The 24,081-nt window shown below is 37.8% G+C and overlaps 2 long non-coding RNA genes across 2 annotated transcripts in view; one reads left to right on the plus strand and one right to left on the minus strand.

Moving 5' to 3' along the window:
• LOC103885744 overlaps positions 1–5,158 on the minus strand; it is a 27,797-nt gene extending 22,639 nt beyond the window's left edge. Inside the window, exon 1 of the long non-coding RNA XR_002523021.2 lies at positions 4,414–5,158. This is a non-coding gene — a long non-coding RNA (uncharacterized LOC103885744). The remainder of the gene's footprint in view (positions 1–4,413) is intronic.
• A 29-nt stretch (positions 5,159–5,187) lies between these two features.
• Positions 5,188–13,010, plus strand: LOC103885745. The gene is made up of 3 exons (XR_649020.4): positions 5,188–8,150; positions 10,318–10,408; positions 12,972–13,010. It is a non-coding gene; the product is annotated as an uncharacterized LOC103885745 (long non-coding RNA).
• The last annotated feature ends 11,071 nt before the right edge of the window (positions 13,011–24,081 follow it).

A 24,081-nucleotide genomic window follows, 5' to 3' on the forward strand; every position in this document is an offset into this window, starting at 1 on the left:
AATTACCTTTGTCTAGTTTTCCCTGCTGTAAAATGTAATAAAATAGAGACCAGTGTCTGCTGCTGATATGCACCAGGCCTCTCTTCTGAAATACACGCCAATGACTCTGAAACACCCTTTGCTCGCAAGCTAAATGCACATCTTAATTTTGAAAAATCCATTACTGTAGGGTAGATTTCCTGAATGCGTTTGACAGCTCTCAGGCCAGTGCTATTAGGCGAGAAGTCTCAAAGCAGTGGAAGATTTACAGCCTGGGAGATCATAGAGCCTGGGTGGGTGCAGTCCCACCCCCCATCGATTCTCCAATGGGGAGATGGCAGGAGGTATCTGTGTAGCAGAAGGAAGAGCTTCAGAGGGGTGGCTTCATTTGGAAATAGAAGCCCCTGTTAGCAGCCGGAAGCAGTGGTGCTGAAAAGCAATCGCTGGTGTCAAGAACTTTCTTAGCTAAGCAGTGCAGCTGGTGGCAATAAATAGCATCCTAATAAAGGAGGATGTTCAATCCATGACATAAGCACATACTGTTTCAACTACGAAACTGAATTTATGAGGATGCATATGTCTGACATGCATTCCCCCTATACACTGATGAATAAAAATGCAAAGATTCAAAAGGAGGAAAAGATGTGCATTTTAAATCAAAGTAAAACGGGGAGATCGATGAGAAGTACGCTGCTTTTTAAAAGTACACTATGATACATAACATTTTAAAGATGTGTTGGGTGTCATATTGTACAACTACCTCTATTCCTAAGAAAGATGGATGCTATTTTCTATGATAGTGAATGCTATATTTATGACACGGGGTCTTATAACACTCCACCTCTTCCCAGAAGCTGCAAAAACGCAAATGCTTACATTGAATGTCTTGGACCTTACTTTCGAAAACATAAGCACATGTTCTTACCTAAGCTATTGATGAAACCCGGTCAATTTCACATAATCCTTAAAACAGTTCTGAAGGAACTCGAAAATGATGAACCAGAAAAGCCATGTATACTATTAGGCTTAAACAACAGGGCTCATTTGACCCCTTAACTCATTGACTCTGCGTGAGCAAAATAAGTTATTAGTTTTGACATAACCAGTAGTTTATTTTACCATCTACTGCTGTTCTTTGTTACATGTTCTATTCATATCACATGTTATTGCTCTTTATAATTATTGTGGAACACAGCAATTGCACAGACTGTATCATATCCCACTGGGATAAACATTGTGGATGAGGGACCAGAAGAACTTGCCTTTGACTTAAAGTTTATTCCTACTGCTTTCTTTACACGAGAAAGATTTTTCACTGATGGCATTCACAAAACTAACTCTATGTTTTAATGACTATGGAGCCACTTTGAATAGCACTTTATTCAGGAACTCCAAATGCCAATTTGTTTTCTACTGTGAGGTGTGTGTTCAAGCTTATGAAATGAATAGCTGGTTAATCTTTTAAGCTATTACTCAAGGTAAAAATCCACTGAACCTGAAAGCAAAATACAGCATTTACACTGCTGTTCTTTGAAATTTATTTTCCATGCTGTGCCTGTATAACTGTTTATTAGTAACATATTTTTGCTTTAGAAAGGAAGCAAAGATCTGGTAAGCTCAGATGTCAATGGGTATCAATATTTTATCATTTTGTTGACTTTGAAACTCATTACCTAGTGATAGAGAAGCTGAATTTCTATTCTCTTCATGATGGAAACATAAAAAATTAGTAGCGTTGCAGCAAAAAGACATACTGCCAAATGGATATTATTGTTATGTGTTTTAATTGTAAGTGCAAACCCCGTTTAATAAGGGCAGATATATTTCCACTGTACAATGTGTTTGTGTTTTTTTTTTTTTTTTTGAGACAGAGTCTCGCTCTGTCGCCCAAGCTGGAGTACAGTGGTGTGATCTCGGCTCACTGCAACCTCCGCCTCCTGGGTTCAAGCAATTCTCCTGCCTCAGCCTCCTGAGTAGCTGGGATTACATGTGTGTGCCACCACGCCCTGCTAATTTTTGTATTTTTAGTAGAGACAGGGTTTCACTATGCTGGCCAGGCTGGTCTCGAACTCCTGACCTTGTGATCTGCCCACCTCAGCCTCCCAAAGTGCTGGGATTACAGGTGTGAGCCACCGCACCCAGCCAGGGCAGACATATTTCAAAGTACCATATTATAAAGTCAGGAACCACTATAGAATAACATGAAAGCTTTGACATGTTCTCCTTGGTGAGGAGAAAAACACTTTAGATAATCAAAAGGGAGAGAGCTGCTAGAAAGATCTTGCTTGACTCTGTCCCCTAAACTGTTCAGAACCAGATGGTTTCAGAGATACTATACATGAAGCTGATAAAGATTTCAACCCAGTGGTTTCTGGGAGAATTCTAGGCAGATGCCATCAGGATGTGCTTAAAAAGTTAAACAGCAGTAATGAATTCCCTTAAATGTCTCTTAAAATGCATATGGATTCTCCAAAGTCCATACTTTGATTTTGTGTATGAGGCTGATAGCTATAAGTCCAAACAGGGGAATGGAGCTAGTCAAGATTTTAAATCACTTGCATACATGTTCTTTCTCTAAGTCAGCAACAGGGAAAACCTGAAAGTTTATCTTACTTTTCAAGGAAGCATAGATGAGCATATGGTGAACATCAGTTATCTTAAAAGTAAGTTTTGGTCATGGCTGAATATTGCCTCTTTTTTCTGAAATCATTAGTTCAGGACTGAATTAACCTGACACACATGTACAACATTAAAGAGAGTGTTGACAAGAAACTTCTCAGTCATTGTTCCACATACTAGGGACAAGTACACACCTTTGTTGCTGATTGTAGATGGAACTTGGACAATTTTAAGTGCAAAAGTAGAGTTAGGAGTGGTACCACTCTGACTCTTACATTGAATTGCACCATGTAAATTGAGGTGTTAGAATAATCTGAAGTTCCTTTCGGAAAACATGACCTAGTGGCAGTTGCCTTGGTGTAGTCTTTCACTGATAATCTTCAGTATTCTCACTTTTAACAGAAGGAAATGTGCTTTCTACTGCTAATGAAATTCTTGTGGTGGTGTAAGAGGTAACAATGAAAAATTTTGAAGAACACAAGCACCTAGTGGCAAGAATTTCCAAGTCTGGAATTGGGGTGCCCAGCCTCTCTCTTGAATTCTGGATTCATATTTTCATCTGTCCACTTGTCCTGGTACCTCTTTCAGCTTGATGGGTAGTAAACGCTGGCTCTTGTCTTAAAGGAGAAATTTCTTTCCACTCTCAGTGCCAGGGAAAGGTGAGTCTTTATTTTTATCCTCAGGACAATGTGAATCTCACACTGAGATGACTTCTGTCTTTGCTCTCACCATTCAGAAACGTCAAGCCAAGTCGGTCTTTCTTCAAGTAATCATATACATCATACAGCATGCATTTTGAGTGCTAATTCTAATCTTGACTTCAACTTATTTCTCTTCACCTTAATTTCCTTATTTATTTCATTTTTAACTCTTTTGTAATGTTTCTACCCCGGCAAGGCACCCCCAAATCCATTTATACAAAAAAGAGGAACATAAACAATCCAAATTTGAAAAATGTCATTTTCTTCCCTATATCTTCTTTATACTCAGTGCTTTAAATTACTGAATTCTCCCTTTTCTTCAGTCACCATTTCTATTCAGTCTCCTTTTAAATATCTCCTGAAGCCACTCCTTGTTTTTCTGTTCTCCTGCTATTGCCTTAATTCAGGTGGGTCATCTGATTGACCTCCCTTTTAGACTCTCATTTTAATAAATTCCATCCCCATGAATATGGTTATTATTTCTCTGCTTACAAATATTATTATTACTTCCTTGCTGAAAAATTGGCTTTGTACTTCCTGTAGGCTAACATCTAAATTTCTGCCATGTGCTATTTATTATCTGACCCCAGATTTTCTTCTAGGCTTTTTCACTGCCCTTCCTCATAATCCCATGCAACCTGCCACCCAATAATGCTGACTTGCTAATAATGTCCTGAACATGCTGCATTTTTTTTTCATACTTCCACGTCGTTTTTATGCTATTCTGTTTGCCTGGAAAAAACAATCTCTGTGCCCTAACCCTTGTCCCTGTATTTCCTAGAGAAAGACTGCTTCTTGTGGAGGCCTCAGCTCAAATGCTATTATCTTCCAGAAATGCCCAGGCATAAATACTCTCTTCTCTCTGCCACCTTTCAACTTGGAATAAGTTTTCATGGTGGCATATCCCACAGGTATTTTAAGTATTTGTTTACTTGTCTCTTACCTTGATGAGACCCTAGTTCTACAACAATAGGGTCTTGTTTTTCTTCTTTGCATCCTCAGTGTCTAGCATAAGACTTGGCACATTGTAGGTGTTCTATAAATGTTTATTAAATTAACAAATAGAGGAATGGATTACCGAATAAGTGAAGCAATGAATTAATAAATCACTTACCTCTGGTCAATGAGAGAGAGAACCAGATTCTCTTGCCCTGTTGAAAATACAGGTGATTTCCACATTTTTACCGGTTGTTACGGGTTGAATTGTATCCCTTCCAAATGACCCCTAGTACCTCAAAATGTGACCACATTTGGAAATAAGGTCATTGCAGATGTAATTAGTTAAGATGAAGTCATAAAGGAACAGGGTGGGCCACTAATTCAACATGACTGATGTCTTTATAAGAAAATGGTCATCTAAAGATAGAGATACACAGGGAGATAACGCATGATAACAAAGAGATTGGAGTAATGAAGCTGCAAGCCAAGGAATGCTAAAGATTGTCAGCAAACCACCAGAAACTAGAAGAGGCAAGGAAGGGTTCCCCTGCAGTTCTCAGAGGGAGTGTGACCTTGCCAATGCCTTGATTTTAGATTTCTGGCCTCCAGAATTGTGAGATAATAAATTTCTGTTGTTTTAAGCCACTCAGTTTGTGGTACTTTGTAATAGTAGTCCTTGGAAACTAAGACACTCTCTAAGCTCACTTTTAAATGTGGGGATTATTTTTATGTAATTTTCCTTCATTTAATTATGATAATATTTCAAGGTAAAATGGTGCATCACTTAGACAGTTTAACAATTTCTTAAAATATTTCACTTCAATTTGTTAATGTTCACAATGTTTCTAAACAATGCTTCTCTCAAATATTTCAAATAAATGCTTCGAATGTGAATGTCATATTTGTCAGTAACACCACTAACCTAAAAAAATGGTCCTACCAGAGCAGTATTAAGGAGAGTCCCTATGTTGCCTGGTACTGGAGCATTAAAGTCTCAGTAATCAGAATTAATACAGTATTTGAAAAAAATCAACTCTATGGGGGTGTCATTTACATACAATAAAAATGAATCAATTTTAAGAGAAAAGTACAACAATATGTTTATCCATTTACATGTTGATGGATGTTTGAGCTATTTCCAGTTTTTGGCTACTATGAATTAAGTTCGTATAAATGTTCATTACAAGTCTTTGTGTTGATATATATTTTCATTTCTCCTGGATAAATATCCAAGGGTGGAATTTCTGGGTCATAGGGTAAATGTATATTTAAAATTTTAAGAAATTGTTAAACTGTCTAAGTGTTGCACCATTTCACCTCCCCACTAGCAATGTATGAAAATTTCCATTTTTCCATATTCTCCCCAAATCTTGATATTGTCAATCTTTAAAACTTTGGCTATTCTAATGGGTGTATATATTTTGTGGTTTTTATTTGCATTTTTCCTAATGACTAATAATGTCGAACACCTTTTCTTGTACTTATTGGCCATTTGTACATATTCTTTTGTGAAGTACCTGTTCAAATCATTTGCGCAGCTTCTAAAACTAGAGAGCTTGTCTTCTTACAACCCTTGAGTTGTAAGAGTTTTTAAAATATATATCCTGGATACAAATCTTTGTCATATATGTTGTGTAAATATTTTCTCCTAGGCTGTGGTTTGCCTTTTCATTTTATTAGTGGTGTGTTTCAAAGAACAGAAGGTTTTCATTTCACTGAAGTCCAATTTATCATTTCTCCGTCATGACACATGCTTTTTGTGGTTTATCTAAGAAATCTTTGTCAAGCTCAAATAACCTTTTTGTCTTACTTAAAAAATAATTTCATAAATTTATCTTTCATGTTTAGGCTCTGATCCATTTTGAGTTAATTTTTGCATATGGTGTGAGGTAGGGGGTCTAGATTTCCTTCTCCTTATAAATGTATAGTTGTTCCAGCATTATATTTTGAAATGCCTATGTTTTCTGCATTGAATCGCCTCAGCATATTTGTCAAAAATCAGTTGGCATTTACATCTAGGTCTATTTCTGGACTCTCTAGTCTGTTCTATTGATCTATGTGTCTATTTAGCACACTGCCTTGATTCCTGAAGCTCTATACTAAGTCTTGAAGTGAGGTAGATTAGTCCTTCGATTTCATTTTTCTTTTTCAAGATTGTCTTGGTTTATTCTAGGTCCATTGCATTTCAATATTAATTTCAGAATTAACCCATCAACTTCTAGAAAAATAAAACACTGCTGGTATTTTGCTTAAGGTTGCATTGAGTCTATTGACCAATTTGTTGAGAACTGACATCTTAATAACATTAAGTCTTCTGATTCATGAATCTGATATTACTTATTTCAGCCTTCTTTGTTTTTCTCAGTAGGAATTAACATATTTAAAAACAGTTTTTGTTAAAATTTATTTCTCAAAGATGAACCACAATTCTTCCTTTTGTGACTTGGGTCTTGTTATACCCTGAGCAGGACAATGTATGGACTATTGAAAACAAAGGCAGAACCAAGAAAAATCAAATCATTCTGATATTGGTCATAAATAATTTCTCTTCCTTCTTCCAGGCAATAATACTGTTCATAGAATAAAATTGGATTCTTTTACAATGCAGATGCAATTGACTTACAGAGATTACTTTTTCTTTTACAGTCAGAAAAAATGACAATACACAGACACGAAAAGAAATAACTATAGGTCTCTAAATTTTAACATTACAGATATGAATTTAGTTGATATGAAGATATCTAACTTCCATTTGAATGATGTATGGCATGAATGTATCCTTAAATCACCTATTTAGAAGACAAGTGTTCTTTTCAGGTTTTCACTTTTCTTCCTTGGCTATGTCATGGGCCTAAGGCCACATGACAACAACTGAAGACTGCATATACTGACTGTATGCTGAGTTTATATACTGGTTGTGGATTATAGATTGAAATTTTAGATTGAGAGTTTAGAGAGCAGAGTATAGATTATAGATTAAGCTTAGATGTAGGTTGTAGATTATAGTAGAATTACCCTGGATGTTTTACTGTTGGCCTAACTTAGATTTGCTTAGCTTTCATGACTTTGTGAACTTCAGGAAAAAGTATACTCTACAATTCCCTTATCCATAGTTTTCAAATCCAAAAAGCTCTGAAAACCTCCAATTTTTAGAAATAACTAATTTGGTTGTAAAACTTGATCTGACCTCAACTCATTTAGTGCCCAAACCTAACTAAACTGGTATGAGGCTATTTTTGGTCTTTTCTATCATTTAGTATAAATATTTTAAAAATTCACTACAGAAATATTTATACATTTGATTACGGGATGCTGTTGCACACACTGCTGGGATGTTACAAATGGTATGTGCATCATATTACCTTTCTAGACTCTGAAAAATTCTAAATTCTGAAATGCATGTGGGCCCAAAGGTATTAGGCAAGTGATTTTTGACTTGTATATCTGATTTCTTATATATCCTGAAGTCATGTAGTCAAGCTGTGGTGAATTTGCAGAATTTAATTTTTTTGTTACATCTGATTTATAAGCAGTCATAAAAATGGTAAGGTAGAAGTCTTTCATTTTTGGCAGCCCCAGATTTCATTCCCCCTTTTTAACAGCAGCTGGCTCCTTTTGGGGTATGGCTTCTTCCCTATTGAGAGCTAACTCAGATGTCTCCTCACAATATAGTAGCTGAAGAAGATAGAATTTCCTGTTTCCTGCGTCAGTGCTGTCAAGAGTTGGGCACATGTGATCCAAGCTTGGCTATTCAGATGAGCAGTCTTGCCACCTTGATTCTTGGATAAACAACCTGATGACCGAGTGAAAGACTAGACATCACATAACTCAGCTGCAAGTGCTGCCCAGTATGTTCCTGGATCTTAGCCTTCTCGACTTAGTGTCTTCAACCTTCCCTTGCTCTCAGTACCTGTAAGTGTGACCTTATTTGGAAATAAGGTCTTTGCAGAAAATCAAATTAAGATAAGGTTATACTGAATTAGAGTGGATTTGTAATCCAGTATGACTGGAATCCTTATAAGAACAGAAGAAACACACAAATACCCAGTGAGAATGACATGTGACTACAGAGGCAGTGATTGGGGTGATCTATCTACAAGCCAAGGAAGGATAAGGATTGCTGGGAAACACCAGAAGCTGGGAGAGGCAAGGAAGGACTGTGAGATAATAAATTTCTATTGTTTTAAGCAACCTAGTTCATGGCATTTTGTTACCGCAGTCCTTGGAAACCAATGCGCTATCAATAAATTCTGTTTGGGGTAAGTCAACCAGTTTGTTTTCCTTGTTTGCCACTAGGGATTCAAATATGCTAAGTAAAAATCTACATACTTTTATGTGATTCATGGATGTTATACATTATTTTACAATTCTAAACAGGAATATATTTAGATGAAAAATTAAATGTTCCTACCTGGAAAACAAGTACCAAAGCTCAGAGAGAGAGACAGAGAGAAGAAAACAGTTCAGAAATTCAGATACAAAACTACAGAGCAACTGAAATCCTGAAGGTTTCCGAAATAAAATATTATGTTGCTCATAGCAACAAATTAGTGAATAGCCAATCAGGGCTTGCTTTTAAAATATATTAAAATAGCCTGTCCTTTACATAAGAGAAAGTCTTCTTTATGTTATGATTGCTTTCCAGGATATATTACATTATGATAAACGATTATCTACATTGTTTTGACAATCAGGGAATTTATGAATGAGAAACCGATTTGCCTGCAGTGATGAATTGAATTGTAAAAAAGGCATTAGCAATGATGATACTTTTAAAAATTTGTTTAAGAATTGTGTTACAGTTTTGCTTTCTTTTTAATCAGGAGAAAGAGGAAAAAAAAAAAAAGGCAGCCAAAAGGCATTTATTTTGTAGTAACAAGCATCTGACAGCTCTCATTAGAATAATTCACTTGCAAATCTGAAGGTATAGGCTGGTTTGTTTTTGCTCTATCACACTTATGTGACCTCTCAGCTGCAGTATTGAGATCTCCTACTCATGTTTTTAACCTTGTGCATGGGGCAGTGTCACAAACTGTTGCTGCTATTTGTTCTCAGGTTTCTTAGGGTGAGAAAAAGGATGATTTTCACCAGTTTTAGGAGGGACCCTGGGCTTAAAGATCTGCATGTTAGGCATGAAGTGCCTCCTGGATTTGTAGGAAATAAATCTCCAGCTGAAACAGAAATTATGACTACTTTTCTCCATTTATGCCTTAAAAAAATCCAAAATAGAACACAACAAAAACCCAAGAAGTTAGATTACCTGTTGAGGAAAAAAGAAAGTGTCAAAGTTGAAGTACTACTAACAGACATGGTAAGATTATTTATACCAAGATTTCTTTAAAATTTTGTTAAGGCTTGCAATTACAACTGCGCCATGATGAGGTGTTGCTTGGGGAGGTTAGCTGGCTGCCCGCCAAACAACCTCACAGTCTGGCATTCATCTTGATGAATTTAAAGTACAGCCTTTTCAGATGTGCAGGCTCTGAAATTGACGTATTCAGCATCCCGAGACTCACATGTACCAAGCTCACATGAGCCTGATATGTAAATCAGAATGCTGAAATAAAATATACCATAAGAAACCTTTCTCACCAGCAAAGGAAAATCTAAATGAGAATCTAAATTGTAATGAGGAATAGGCTCGATATGTAGGGAACCAGAACATGGGAGATTAGTCATATGATTCAAATTTCAATGGCCAGACGCATTCACCTCCAGTAGCAGAGACCTACCAGTGGGACCTGAAGGGCTGGCTCTGAGAACTTGGCCTTGTAGCCCTTGGCTGTGCTGGTCACCCACTGCCAGCTGCTTTACTTCTGACTCAGTACCCTCCAACTTCCAGTGTGACTCTTCAGAAAGGCCATTTCCTTCTCTAGATGTTTTAATGTCATTAGTAAAGTATCTGCGTTTGACATATGTCATCACCCTAATCTTTAACCTAGGAGAAATCTTTCAGTCATGTTGGAATGCTTTATTTACCTACAAATCAATTTTCCATCATGTAATATTTAAATGTCTCCTAACCTAATAAATTCTGGTTTGGAGGAAACCTTACTTTTGCCCTGTGTATTATCTACAGGCACTAAGATCCTGAAAATGTCTTTTCCTCTTCACATTACACACGAGGAAACCAGACTGTGAACATAATATGAGTTACTTGAGAATTAAAGGTAAGTCAGTGATGCATACCTGGTTCATGTAGTTAATTAGTGAATGTTGGTTGAGTGAATGAGTGTGAGTGTGAATGATGAGTATGGCTGACATGTTTTGAATTTGACTTGAAATGGAACAGCAGAGTGCATTGATGCAGAGATTTTCCTGCTCATCACTTTTGATAATCAAAAATACTTTTATAATTAAATAAAATATTAGCTGGGCACAGTGGCTCACGCCTGTAATCCCAGCACTTTGGGAGGCCGAGGTGGGCAGATCAGGTCAGGAGATCAAGACCATCCTGGCTAACACGGTGAAACCCCATCTCTACTAAAAACACAAAAAATTAGCCGGGTGTGGTGGTGGGCACCTGTAGTCCCAGCTACTTGGGAAGCTGAGGCAGGAGAATGGCGTGAACCCGCGAGGTGGAGCTTGCAGTGAGCCAAGATCGTGCCACTGCACTCCAGCCTGGGCGACAGAGCGAGACACCGTCTCAAGAAAAAAAAAAAAAAAGAAAGAAACAAAAATCTTTACTATTGTGCCAAACATATTCAGTTCACAGTGAAGAAGTGACAATGACCTGATTTTGCCATTTTGCTTTAATAATTTAGACTGTTTTCTTTTTCTAAGGTAATTTAGGCACAAATAGTAAGATGCTGCCCCTGAAAAAAATTGTCAGTAATTACAAGATCACATTCTATCCTGCTATTTTCCTCAGGGCAAGAAACTCCTGTCCTTACTGGAGAACTAGCTTAGTGGTCTCCCTATGGTATTAGTCTATCAATGGATATATGTATTGAGTGTCTTTTATGTATAGGGTATTGTGCTAATTGCAGTGGCGTAGTTATTATTACACATGTTCTTCACCTTCGGACATATTAGTTGAAAAGCCAGTATCTACATAAGAAAAGATAGTTATCATCACAAAGCAAACAAAAGAGGTGGAAGAAACATTAAAGACCATAAGCATTTATACAAAACCACTCATCAGAATTGGAGAGGTTGGGGAATTCTTCAGGGGCTTTATGAAAACTTTATTTTCTTCTCATCTTACCTCAACTTTCTCTTGTTCACACACAAAAAAAGTGTTTAAGTATTTTATGTTCAAAGATATTCTATCACGCTCGGTGCGGTGGCTCTGCCTGTAATCCCAGCACTTTGGGAGGCCAAGGCAGGTGGATCACGAGGTCAGGAGTTCAAGACAAGCCTGGCCAAGATGGTGAAACCCCGTCTCTACTAAAAATACAAAAATTAGCTGGGCGTGGTGGTGGGTGCTTGTAATCCCAGCTACTTGGGACGCTGAGGCAGAGAATTGCTTGAACCTGGGAGGCAGAGGTTGCAGAGAGCTGAGATCACGCCACTGCACTCCAGCCTGGGCAACAGAGCGAGACTCCATCTCAAAAAAAAAGAAAAAAAATTTCTATGTTCTTGGATTATGTAATATATCCTGAACTTTCAAGCCAAATATAATGGCAAGGCCAACTTCTTTCACTACACTCTCTTCTTAGGTCTTTATATATGAACGACTTCCAGGATCATATATCCAGGACAGTCCCCCTTCCCTGTGACCTCCAGACTTACTATTTGACTATCAGTTTGACACCTGCATTTGGTTGGATGGCAGTAGGCATCTCAAACTTACTGTATCCAACACAGAACTCTAGATTTCTACTCTACTTGTTCTTCACCACTGTCACAAGCCCCAGGTCTTCCTCAGCTCTGTGAATGGAACCACCATCTAACCACACGATCAAGTAAAAAACCTAGAAGTCATTCTTGAGTGCTGTTTTCTTCTCACTTTTCCTCCTCCTTGCCTCCCTCGATCTATCCTAAAGTCCTCCAGGTTCTACCTCCAAAATACATTCTATATCTATCCACTTTTACTAACCTAGGCCAAGCTACCATCATTTCCTGCCTGATCTCTTTTTTTATTCTTTTAACCTGATTTTTTTTTACTGTGGCAAAATATACAGACAATCCCCAATTTATGAAGGTTCTACTTATGATGTTTTTACTTTGCAATGGTTCAAAAGCAATAGGCATTCAGTAGAAACCATACTTCAAGTATCCATACAGCCCTTCTGAACATTTTATTATAAAATAAGCTACATGTTAGATGATTTTGCCCAACTGTTGGCTAATGTAAGTGTTCTGAGAATGTTTAAGGTAGGCTAGGCTAAGCTACGTTGTTCAGTAGGTTAGGTATATAAAATACATTTCAAGGCCGGGCGCAGTGGCTCATAATCCCAGAACTTTGGGAGGCCAAAGTGGGCAGATCACAAGGTCAAGAGATCGAGACCATCCTGGCCAACATGCTGAAACCCTATCTCTACTAAAAAATACAAAAATTAGCTGGGTGTGGTGGCACTGCCTGTAGTCCCAGCTGCTTGGGAGGCTGAGGCAGGAGAATCGCTTGAACCTGAGAGGTGGAGGTTGCAGTGAGTCAAGATTGTGCCACTGCACTCCAGTCTGGCAACGGAGTGAGACTGCATCTCAAAAAAACAAAAAATGCATTTCAACTTACAATATTTATTTTTCTTTCTTTCTTTCTTTTTTTTTTTTTTTTTTTTTTTTTTTTAGATCGGCTCTGGTGCCTGCCTGGGCTCAAGTGATCCTCTCACATCAGACTTTCAAGTAGCTGAAACCACAGGTGTGTGCCACCATGCATGGCGAATTTTTTAATTTTCTGTAGAAACAGGGTCTCATCATGTTGCCCAGGCTGGTCTCAAACTCCTGGGCTCAAGCAATCCTCTGCCTTGGCTTCCCAATGTGTTGGGATTACAGGCATGAGCCACCGTGCCCAGCCTCTGTCACATCTATTGTCTTTTCTTCACCGCATTTATCACTATTTAACATTAACATGCTTATTCATTAGTTGGCTAATTTATAGTCTGTCTTCCTATTTTAGTATCTGCCACCATAGCACTACCAGCGGATCTAATAATTCCAAAGTCAGCTGGTTTCTTATTTTTACTCTCCTGTGGTGTAGTATATTAATCTTCTGAACATAATAGACATTTGCAAAATGGCATATCACACTTCAACTATAGTGTACTCTGTGATTGTGGTGCCTAGTACATTACTGCCAGGTTGAGACTAGACATGTGAAAAGTGAGTATGTCCCTTGGAAGTACTTAAGACATAGCAGATCAATATATTTGGATGGCCATGTCAAAATCAGGGTGTAATTTGTATTAAATGAGTGTGGACACTCATAGATGGTACCTATAGATCCTTGCTGTTATTGATCACATACTGCTGTCAGGGGAAAACATTGTGCACACACCCTTAAACTCTGTGCATTTATTTACAAATTATTTATAAATCGTTAGTGTTTACTTACAAATATTGGAAAATATTGGTAAAATTAGTAAAATATATTAAATATTAATAAAATTAGGTTTTTATTTTTTAAGATTAAAAAGCAAATACAGGTTCCAATATACTTTTTCTACATATACTCTGGGATAAATGCTCCCCACTCTTGAGTCCACTGGCCTAATCACAGACCAAGAAGTATGTCAAGAGCAAAGCTCTCTTCACTGTCATTGATCAATCTTCTGTCAATATACTTTGTGGAGGTATAGATCTCGTTCAGCTGCCTGTCACAACAGAATGGCAGTTGTCTGCCTCTCCTTAAAATGCAGGGAGAACACTGGATGGTCTCTGGTATGGCCTACTAGTTTTTTGTTGAGTGAAGTTATTAATGTTCTAGCCTTAATTTTCCTTCAGACCCTTCTGGTGGATATAATCTTCTGCCTTTTTTTCCTTTTCCTTTCTTTTTTTTTAATAATCAAAGGAGTCTTTGTGTTCCAGTATGACACTAGGCAAAGTTTTTATACAGCCCATCAGGAATTCATATATGACCTCACTGGACAATATTCAACTCATACTTCATCACATCATGTAATTTATGTGAAGAAATGTAAACAACTAAGGCTTTCAGAATAAGAATGTTTTATATTTAGCAAAGTAGTTGAAAGAGACATATATGATAATTTTGCCCATTGTTTATACATTTATTCTAATGAATATGATTAGTTTTATTTAATAAATAGAATTGTATAAAGTCATCTTTGCATTGAATTTAAGCATACTGTGCATATAATGTAAGTTGCTAGGGTTTGGTGAAAGTTGAGGTGTTTGGGGGGTGCTTGAGAATAATGAGGCTTTTGCTCAATGAATTGATTTTCCAGTTACGTTCTTTTCAAAATTAAGAGAGAAAAAATATATTCTTTACCTCAAAGCATCTGACTTATCACTCTGTGATCAGATAGTCTGAATAGTTTCCACCAAATTGAAAATTTTCTGTTTCCATGAGCTTTGTAAAAGAGTCTTCCTATTTTAAGAGGAGAGAGAGGAAAAAGCAAAATTGTCTGTATGAGAGGCCAGGTCTATTCTCGGCTTTGTCACTAATTACTGTGTGGCCTCCTGCAGGTCACTTTATCTCTCCGGTATGATTGTTTTCTTATCTATTGAATGGACGCAGTAATTCCTGTTCTCCCTCACATTTTTAGGAAGTGCTTTAACTCTGCAGGGATATGCATGAAAATGACTATATAAGTGAAGAAATTTTGCCATAAAAGCTGTTCACACGTAAAATATTACTATACACATGAGTGTCACATTTAAAAACTGTTTTTTGTTTATTTACTGTGTTTGTTTTATCCCTTTTTGCAAATAACCTTTTTAACAGTTTTAGATTTACAGAAAAGCTGTGAACATAGAGTTCCCGTATACCCTGCATCCAGTTTCTCCTATTATCAACATTTTAGATTGGTATCTTATCCTTATTTTTAACAACTAAAATAAATATTATTCTATATGTTCAAGGACTGAAAAATAAATGTGGCATCCCCTGATTCCTTTTCTGTGATCTTAGCTTCCCACTCCCCTACCAGCCCATGGAAAACAATGTATTTGTGGTAAGATGTATCAGTTATGATGCTTTTGGCTCCAAATAACAGAAAGACCCCACCCAACTGGCTTAAGGAGTAAAGAAAACGTATTATCTCAGATGACGGGAGATGTGGAGGTAGGAGAGTTCTGGGATTGATGCAGCAACTCAGGGACATCAGGAGAGTCTTGGGCTTCTTCCATTTTAATTAAATTTATTTAATTAGTTAACTTTTTTTTTTTTTTTTTTTTTTTGAGACAGAGTCTCGCTCTGTCGCCCAGGCTGGAGTGCAGTGGCCGGATCTCAGCTCACTGCAAGCTCCACCTCCCGGGTTTACGCCATTCTCCTGCCTCAGCCTCCCGAGTAGCTGGGACTACAGGCGCCCGCCACCTCGCCCAGCTAAGTTTTCGTATTTTTTAGTAGAGACGGGGTTTCACCGTGTCAGCCAGGATGGTCTCGATCTCCTGACCTCGTGATCCGCCCGTCTCGGCCTCCCAAAGTGCTGGGATTACAGGCTTGAGCCACCGCGCCCGGCCTTAATTAGTTAACATTTTTAGACAGGGTCTGGCGCGGTCACCCAGGTTGGAGTGCAGTGGTGCTATGTTGGCTCACTGCAACCTCCGCCTGCGGGGCTGTTGATTCTCCCACTTCAGCCTCCTCGGTAGCTAGGGCCACAGGCGCATGCCACCATGCTCAGTTAATTTTTGTATTCTTATTATTTTTTATTTTTATTTTTTGTAGAGACAGGGTTTCTTCCTGTTGCCCTGGCTGGTCTTGAACCCCTGAGCTCAACCAACACTCCTGCCTCAGCCTCCCAAAGTGCTGGGATTACCGGCAGGAGGCACCATGCCAGGCTTCTTTCATTTTTCTGCCTTGTTCTTTTCAGTGAGTTGGCTCTTCTGCAGTCTAGCACTGCTCCTGGTTGCCAGATTGCTGTAGCAGTTCACACATTTAATCCAGAGGCTACCACAATCAGTAGAAAAGAGGTTGTTTCTCCCTTTGTGGTTCTTGATCAGCAAAGAATACCTTTCCCAGAAGCCCTCTGAAAGATTTTCTATTTGCTTTCGTCCAATTTGCATCATATACCCATGCTACATCAATTAATGGTAAGGAAAGGAGGGCACCATGTCTGGCTTATAGTAATTGTGACATGTCCCTTGGGGCTGGGATTGGTATTCTTTTCCTTTGAGAAAGTACATGGCTATCTAAGGGACAGGGAATACCTAAACAAAAGTGGCCTTTGGGTAGAAAGAAAGTGTGGCAGAGGTGATGAGTGGCTGCTGGGTAAGCATTAACAAAAGCAACTTCAACAGATATTATTAAACTTGCATAATAATGGTGAGTAGAAGAAATTTAAATAATAAGATAACTAATGCACATATTTGCATATTATGGGCCAGGTATTATTCTAAGAAAGTGGATTCTGTAATATCATCAAGGTATTTTCTAACTTACTTTAAAGTAATGTAGATTTGGAATTCTGAACGGTTCTTTGGGGCCGTTTAATTTTAAAATTTAATTCTTTAAAATTTGCAAAGCTGCCTATTTTACAGATCAAGACAATATATGCTGAATAAATATTTGTTGAACTGTACTGAATAACTTTTTTTTCTGAAACTTTAAAGCAAGATATATATATTTTGCTTCTTCTGCTTGTCTTGAATACAGTTAACTCTTTTACATTTTGGCCCTGAGACCATTTTGCCTTTATTGTTTAATGTATTGAATATACGTATTTCAAGTAGAGTTAGTATGAATAAATTAATATAGTTAACATGTTATATATAATGAATTGCATTAAAAAAGCTTAACTTATAACTGTCAGAACATTACTAAAATGTGAAGAATTCATTTGAAACTATTAATCATCTATTTTAAAAATTTTACATTTGTTTGATTTTTTGGTGTTTTACTGAGATATAATTTACAATGAATTCACTCATTTTTGGTGCACAGTATTCTATGATTTTAACACTTTTATACAGTGTGCGACCACCAGAATTAAGAGGGAGAAAATTTACAACAGCTTAAAAAGTTCTCAGATACTTCTTTGTAGTCAATTTCTTCCCCTCCACCACATCTCCAAACCCTGGCAATTATTACTTTGATTTCTGTTCCTACAGTTTTTCCTTTTCCAGAATATTGTATAAATGGAGTCATATAGTATATAGCCTTTTGAATCTGGCTTCTTTTACTCAGCATAAGTCTTTTGAGGTTTATCCATGTTGGGGTATGCATCTGTAGTTGGTTCTTTTTCATAACTGAGTTGTGTCCAGTCATATGTATGTACCACAGTTTGTGTATTCACTCGTAAGGTGGTGGACATTTGGTTTGTTTCCAGTTTTTGGCATTTGTGAATAACACTGCTATAAATACTCGTGAAGAGGTTTTTGTGAATATATTTGTCTTTATCTTGGGTAAATGTCTAGGGGAATTGCTGAGTTATAAGGTAACTGTGTATTTAATTTTATAAGAAAATGCCAAGTTGTTTAACCAAGTAGCTATACCATCTCGCATTCCTACCAGCTATGTATGAGAGTTCCAGTTGCTCCACATCTTCCCTCAACATTTGGTAATGTCAATGTTTAATATAAGCTATTCTAAGAGGTATGTACTGGTATCACACTGATTTTCATGTGTATTTCACTAATGACTAATGATGCTGAGTATCTTTTTAGATACTTACACAACACATCTCTTCATTGGTGAAATGACTAATCAGAGCTTTTGCCCATTATTTTTTTTACTGGGTTATTTGTTTTCTTGTTACTGAGTATTCAGAGTTTTTAATTATTCTAGATATAAGTTTCTATTTTTTTTTTTTTTGAGATGGAGTCTTGCTCTGTTGCCCAGGCTGGAGTACAGTGGTGCAATCTCGGCTCACTGCAAGCTCTGCCTCCTGGGTTCACGGGATTCTCCCACCTCAGTCTCCCAAGTAACTGGGACTACAGGCACCTTCCACCACGCCTGGCTAATTTTTTTGTAATTTTAGTAGAGACGGGGTTTCACAGTGTTAGCCAGTATGGTCTCGATCTCCTGACCTCGTGATCTGCCCGTCTCAGCCTCCCAAAGTGCTGGGATTACAGGCGTGAGCCACCGCGCCTGGCCCAAGTTTTTATTTTTAAGATTCAAATTTGTATGTTCTAGGTTAGGGGAAATAAAAACATTTTATATTATGATTTCTTGAAGATTGCTTACATGCAGCTTAAGCTAAAATGCCTTTCTAAAACTCAAAAGGCCATGATAATTTTAAAATAAATTTTTCTCTAATATCCTGAAAAAAATGTTAAGCAACAATAACATTAAGGCTTTCTAAAATACAATCATGAGCTGTTGATATTCATAATATTAATTTCTGTCCTGAAGGTTTGCAGCATGATTACTACTTATCATAGAAAATTAAGCTATAGAATAATGTTCATTAAGTTTTCCTTATGGCTCATTATAACATTGCTATAATGCCAGATGAACCTCACCCCAACTCCCATCCCCTAAAAAAACAAGAGTTATCAATGAGCCAATGGGATAATGTCATATTAATTAAATAGAATATTAAGTCAATACTTTGGTTTTTCTGTTATACAATATTCGGAAACTTTATTAGTTGAGATAGGCCAGGCTGATGCTATGGTAATAATTCCCAAATCTCAATGCTTAACACATAAAGGTTTATTTATTGCTGTTTTTAAAAGGACTCCTGTAGCATGGTGGTGGTGGTATGTAGGTTGCTCTATTTAGTTTCTCTGTGCTCCAGGATGATAGAGATTTCCACTTCTAGAACTTTGGTTGAGTGTACAGCAAGGGAAGAGAAAGAATGAAGAATCCTGCAGTGTTTCTCATTGTCTCCCAGACACATACAGGTCTCATCCACTCACATTACATGAGCCAGAATTTGTAATGTGGCCCCAAGGGGGCTGGAAAGTGTGTAGTCTCTTGTACATTCTGGAAGTTGAGGAGAACTGAATATCGGTGAGCACTAACAATGTTTACCACATTTTCTAAAATAGTGTAAAAGATAAATTATAATAACATTATGTAAATTAGAGGAACATTTTGAGATAGTTTTACTATTTACTGGCTAGGAAATCTTGGACAAGCTACCTAACCTCTCTGAGCTTCAATGACCCCACCTGGAAAAGGGGTAATAGCAATAGCTAACACTTATCAAGTGTTTATAAGGTGTCAGGTTCTGTTATGAATACTCTACCTATATTAAATGCATTAATCTTTATAATTCACACACAAGAGGTACTTATCTCCATTGTTACACATGAGACAATTGGGGCACAAGGACACAAAGCAACTAGCGTCACCCAGACAGCATGTGAGAGCTGGATCTGTGATTGAAGTCCAGGTATCTGGTGCCAGTGTTCCTCGACTCCATGACTAGGCTTTACCTCTTCTTTGATAGCTAATCACACCCATTTGAATGAGATGTGTATTGAGTACTTAACTTGCCATTGCAACATTTTAGATGTGCTGGCAAAATAGAAAGCTGGCTAACATATTCAACTGAATGATTCAGTGAACATGGTGTTCTTTTATGGAGGTGGGGAGTAGGGAGGGAAAAGGAAAGGGTTATCCCAAAATTATTGTATATGTGGCCAAGAGTTTCTGTCCACAGTTCTCTGTGGGTGCCTTTTACTCTCTATAACTCATTTTAAAATTCTGACCTCAATACTAATAATGATGCCTTTGAAGACTTCAGTTCTGACACAGGCACTTGACAGATTTTCACAGAATCCTACTACGGACTGAATTTGATGGGGATGCTCTATAATAAATTACTTGGGTCCCTCTTCTCTCCAAGAGAAGTTAACTTCCATCACAGCACTCTTAAGAGTTTCAGATTTCATAGAAATCAGTGTTTCTGGATATGTCTGGGCAATCAGTGACTTTGTTAGACATTTCAACTGGATCTCTCCCATCATGCAGTATAAGAAATTATACCAACGGCTCTATTCTAGAAAGCCACGAGATTCCCTTGTCAGTAGGAAATGCTTTTGGGTGTGAGTAACAGAATACCTAATAAATAATAATTGAAACAAGAAGAGTTTCTTTTTCTCACATAGCAAGGAGACTGAGGGTTGGCAATGCTGACATGGGCTCAGTGGATCTAGTGGTTTCTTATCCTTTTCCTCAGTGTCTTGATGGCCACTGCAGCTATAACCATCCCATCCTTACATCAAAAGGAAGGGGATGACAGTAAAGGGAAGAAAAGCTTTCTATGAAACTTCACAAGAGGTGTCACAGTCACAACAGGATCACATGCTCGTCATTGACCCAGGTCACCTGTGCTGTGAAGATGCTGAGCATCTTCCTCCAAACTCCTGATTAAAATGCATTCTGCTAGACAGGATAAAGGAGTATGTGTGCATATGTATGTGTGTAAATGGTTTGTGTAGACAATAAATTGTAGATGAAATATTGTGTAGACACACATCCTTTCTCGTAGGCATCCGGGAATAGATAACTCCCTAACTGGGTTTTCATCATGAGGGCCTATTAGCTGCTCTGGAACTGACCTGAGCCCTCGGAAAGTGGCAATATTGACTTCCAACTCTAGAAGACGAGGGCCAATCAGGCTGTCTCTGTGAGCCTCCAATTTCAGCACATGGGGGGTTATGGTTCCCACAGCAGTCAAGAAGTCCTTCCTCATCACATCTCCTCATCACATCTCCAAGAATGAATGAACTGATTATTTCGGCAACTCTGTAATTCGACTTCACTGCATTGTAAACCCAGATCGATTTTAGGTAATAATCAGATCAAGCCATTTCAGGACAGTTGTGTCAAGCTTAATGTTTTTAACAAGATAGGGTGCCAGGTTGAATCTGATGCAAATTAATTTGAAATTTTCAAATTCAGTTAACAAAAGAGTCTGGATTATCTTTATACCACAAAGTCTACCATGCTAAATGGGTCCATTGCAAAGTTATTCTTGAGGACTGTAACTTTTGTTCTGCTGAACTTTTATTATTTGTGAGTTAAAAAAGGTAATTTTTTTTCCTCTCTAATTCCCCCTTTCATAATTGATGCAACACATTTGCAATAGAAGGAGCTATTGAGGGCACCGCATTAAGGACAATGTTACAGCGCACACCACCAGTTTTCTTTCAGATGTTCTCATCCACCCATTGAGGTTGGAAGTTTGGAGAGTGCATCTGAAAAGCCTACCAATATGCCTCAACTTGGTATCCCTGTCTTTTCGTGTCCCATGAGATATTACTAACAAACTATGAAAAGACAGTCTCTGAGTGCTGAATATAGGTTGGTTCGGGCAATTTACTTACAAAAAAAAAAAAATTAATTTTATTTTTTTGAGATAGAGTCTTGCTCTGTTGCCTAGGCTGGAGTGCAGTGACGCGATCTCGGCTTGCTGCAACCTCTGCCTCCCGGCTTCAAGTGATTCTCATGCCTCAGCCTCCCAAGTAGCTGGGACTACAGGCGCATACCACTACACCCAGCTAATTTTTTTATTTTTAGTAGAGATGCCGTTGCACCACGTTGGTCAGGCTGGTCTCGAACTCCTGAACTCAAGTGATCTGTCCACCTCAGCCTCCCAAAGTGCTGGGATTATAGGCGTGAGCCAGGGTGTCCAGTTGCAGTTTGTACTACAATTTAATATTTGTGATTGGTGAAAACACATTTTAATGTTTATTTTAAAAAATATTTTTTAATTTTTCAGATAGCATATCTGAGGGAGGGAAAAATCATTCTCTTCAGTGTAAGTATTCTTTCAAGTTTTTTTTTTTTTTTAATGTTGTAAAGTAAATAAATAAGCAACTTCTACAAGAAGCAAAACAACATTAGTTAAGTCCTCTGTAAGCAACAAAAGACCACTTATCTAACTGGCTTAGTTAACTGGAACTTAGATGGGAAGCTCAGTTCATTGTTTGCAGAATGTTCTGAAGCCCCCAGGTGAGAGAAGCCACATTTTTCGATACCTGGCACTTTTGTAACAGTGTTTTCAGCTGCCTAGGAGAGCTGATTCGGCATCTGCCTGCAACATTACTGGCCTGTTTTGGGAGAGGAGCATCAGCACTTGGTTCAATTGTTTAGAAATTATACAGCTTGCCTGTGACCTAAGGAGGATTACGTTTAGGAGTGGGGCACTTTCGAAAATCATGTCTTTTAAAAAGTCACCCCAAAAAGTGTCACAGTCATCAATCAGAGGAAGAATCCAGGAACAAACTAGTGATTTCCCCAAATTCCTTTTGCTTTGCCTTTTTGTTTTTTCAAAGATCAAATTCAAATAGCATTTTATGCTTTCTTTCACTGAAAGGAATGGGCTGAAGAAGGTATTTCACAACTAAGAATTAACAATGGCCTGAAGGTATTTCTTCAATCCTCTTAAAGAAAGCTTTTATATTATGACAAACCTGTGCACCTTTAGGGGGCTCATCTTGTGCATGGTGGATTTGAGCCGTCAGTCAGATGTGAAAGTCCTGGCTGATCCTGTGCTGTGCTGCTGCTGAAGCTGTATTTATGGCAAAGGCTTCGCTCACTATCAAAAGAAACATGGGCTCACTGTCTCTGAGCTTCTCCTCCAAGCAGAGGAATGTTAAACCAGACATCAGTCTGCGAAAACAATCAACTAAACATATGCCCACTCTCAAAGAAGGATCTTGTTCTGCCTGTCTCTTAAGTTTTGGAAAATGGCTTTTCCTAAATGAGCTTTAGAAAAGCAATAATAAGCCAAGCTACACACCTTATAGTGATTTTTATATTAACACAGAAAACACAAATTTTTAATGCTGTGTATCATTCAAGTAGAATCTTCAATGGGTGTAGTAATATAATTATAATTATATAACACACAATACAACTATAATATATGATACTAGTTTTATTAGAGCTATGCTTTATGACATATTAGGCACTAATCTTATTTAACCCTCATAATAGTCCTGTGTGATGGGCATAATTTCAATTTTACAAATGAAGAAACTGAAACTTTTAGAGAGTTTGATTATATCTAAGCGCAGAGGTGGGGATTCCAGACTATTGTCAAAGCTTGTGTCTTAGCCAGTAGGCTCTACTGCCTACAGTTCTAGAATACTATATACTGGTCATTCTCGGTGATGATCAGTAGATGTTCATGAATTACTGTTGGTTTAAATATTACCTTATCCTTACAGGAAGAGAAGATGGTAAACATAATATCTGTGGGTTTTTTTTTTTTTCCAGTGGAAGAAAAGTCAATATATAAATTGACCAAAGGAAAAAATTGTCTTCAGTCCTTCCAAATTCATTCTTAGTGGCACATCCTTAGGCTCATGGCAATGTATAGAAAATGACTGTCATCAAACGTTAAGGATTTTAGGATAGTAAAGTACTAATAAAACGAAAACTATTTCTGTCAAAATGCCCAGCTGATTTCCACCATAGAGATCTGGGCAGGACCAAAACAGTAAGGTTCAGAATGTACATTAAAAATATACCAGAACCTTTTACTTTGTAAATAGTCAATATAACTTACGGGATTAGAAATTCCTTGGAATAAAATATTAACCCTATGAAGGAAAGGACAGTGGACAGGAAGTTAAGTGGTGCAGATTCTGGTCCTGCGTTCTATTAGATAGCTATGTGGCCTTGGACAAGTCACCTACCCCCTCCAGATTTCAATGTTCCCATCTGTAAACTGAAGCCTCTGGTGCCTTTCAATCATTCAAATTCTGAGTCGATGAGGCGGATCCTTTGGAGCGGGCACCGGATATCCCTTTCCCAGAGTGCTCTGCGCCGTGAAGAAGCGACTTCCGGGTTCTGGGGGCAGTTTGTGTTGGTTAGAGC

This window comes from Papio anubis, chromosome 7 (assembly GCF_008728515.1).
Source record: "Papio anubis isolate 15944 chromosome 7, Panubis1.0, whole genome shotgun sequence".
Classification (NCBI taxonomy): domain Eukaryota; kingdom Metazoa; phylum Chordata; class Mammalia; order Primates; family Cercopithecidae; genus Papio; species Papio anubis.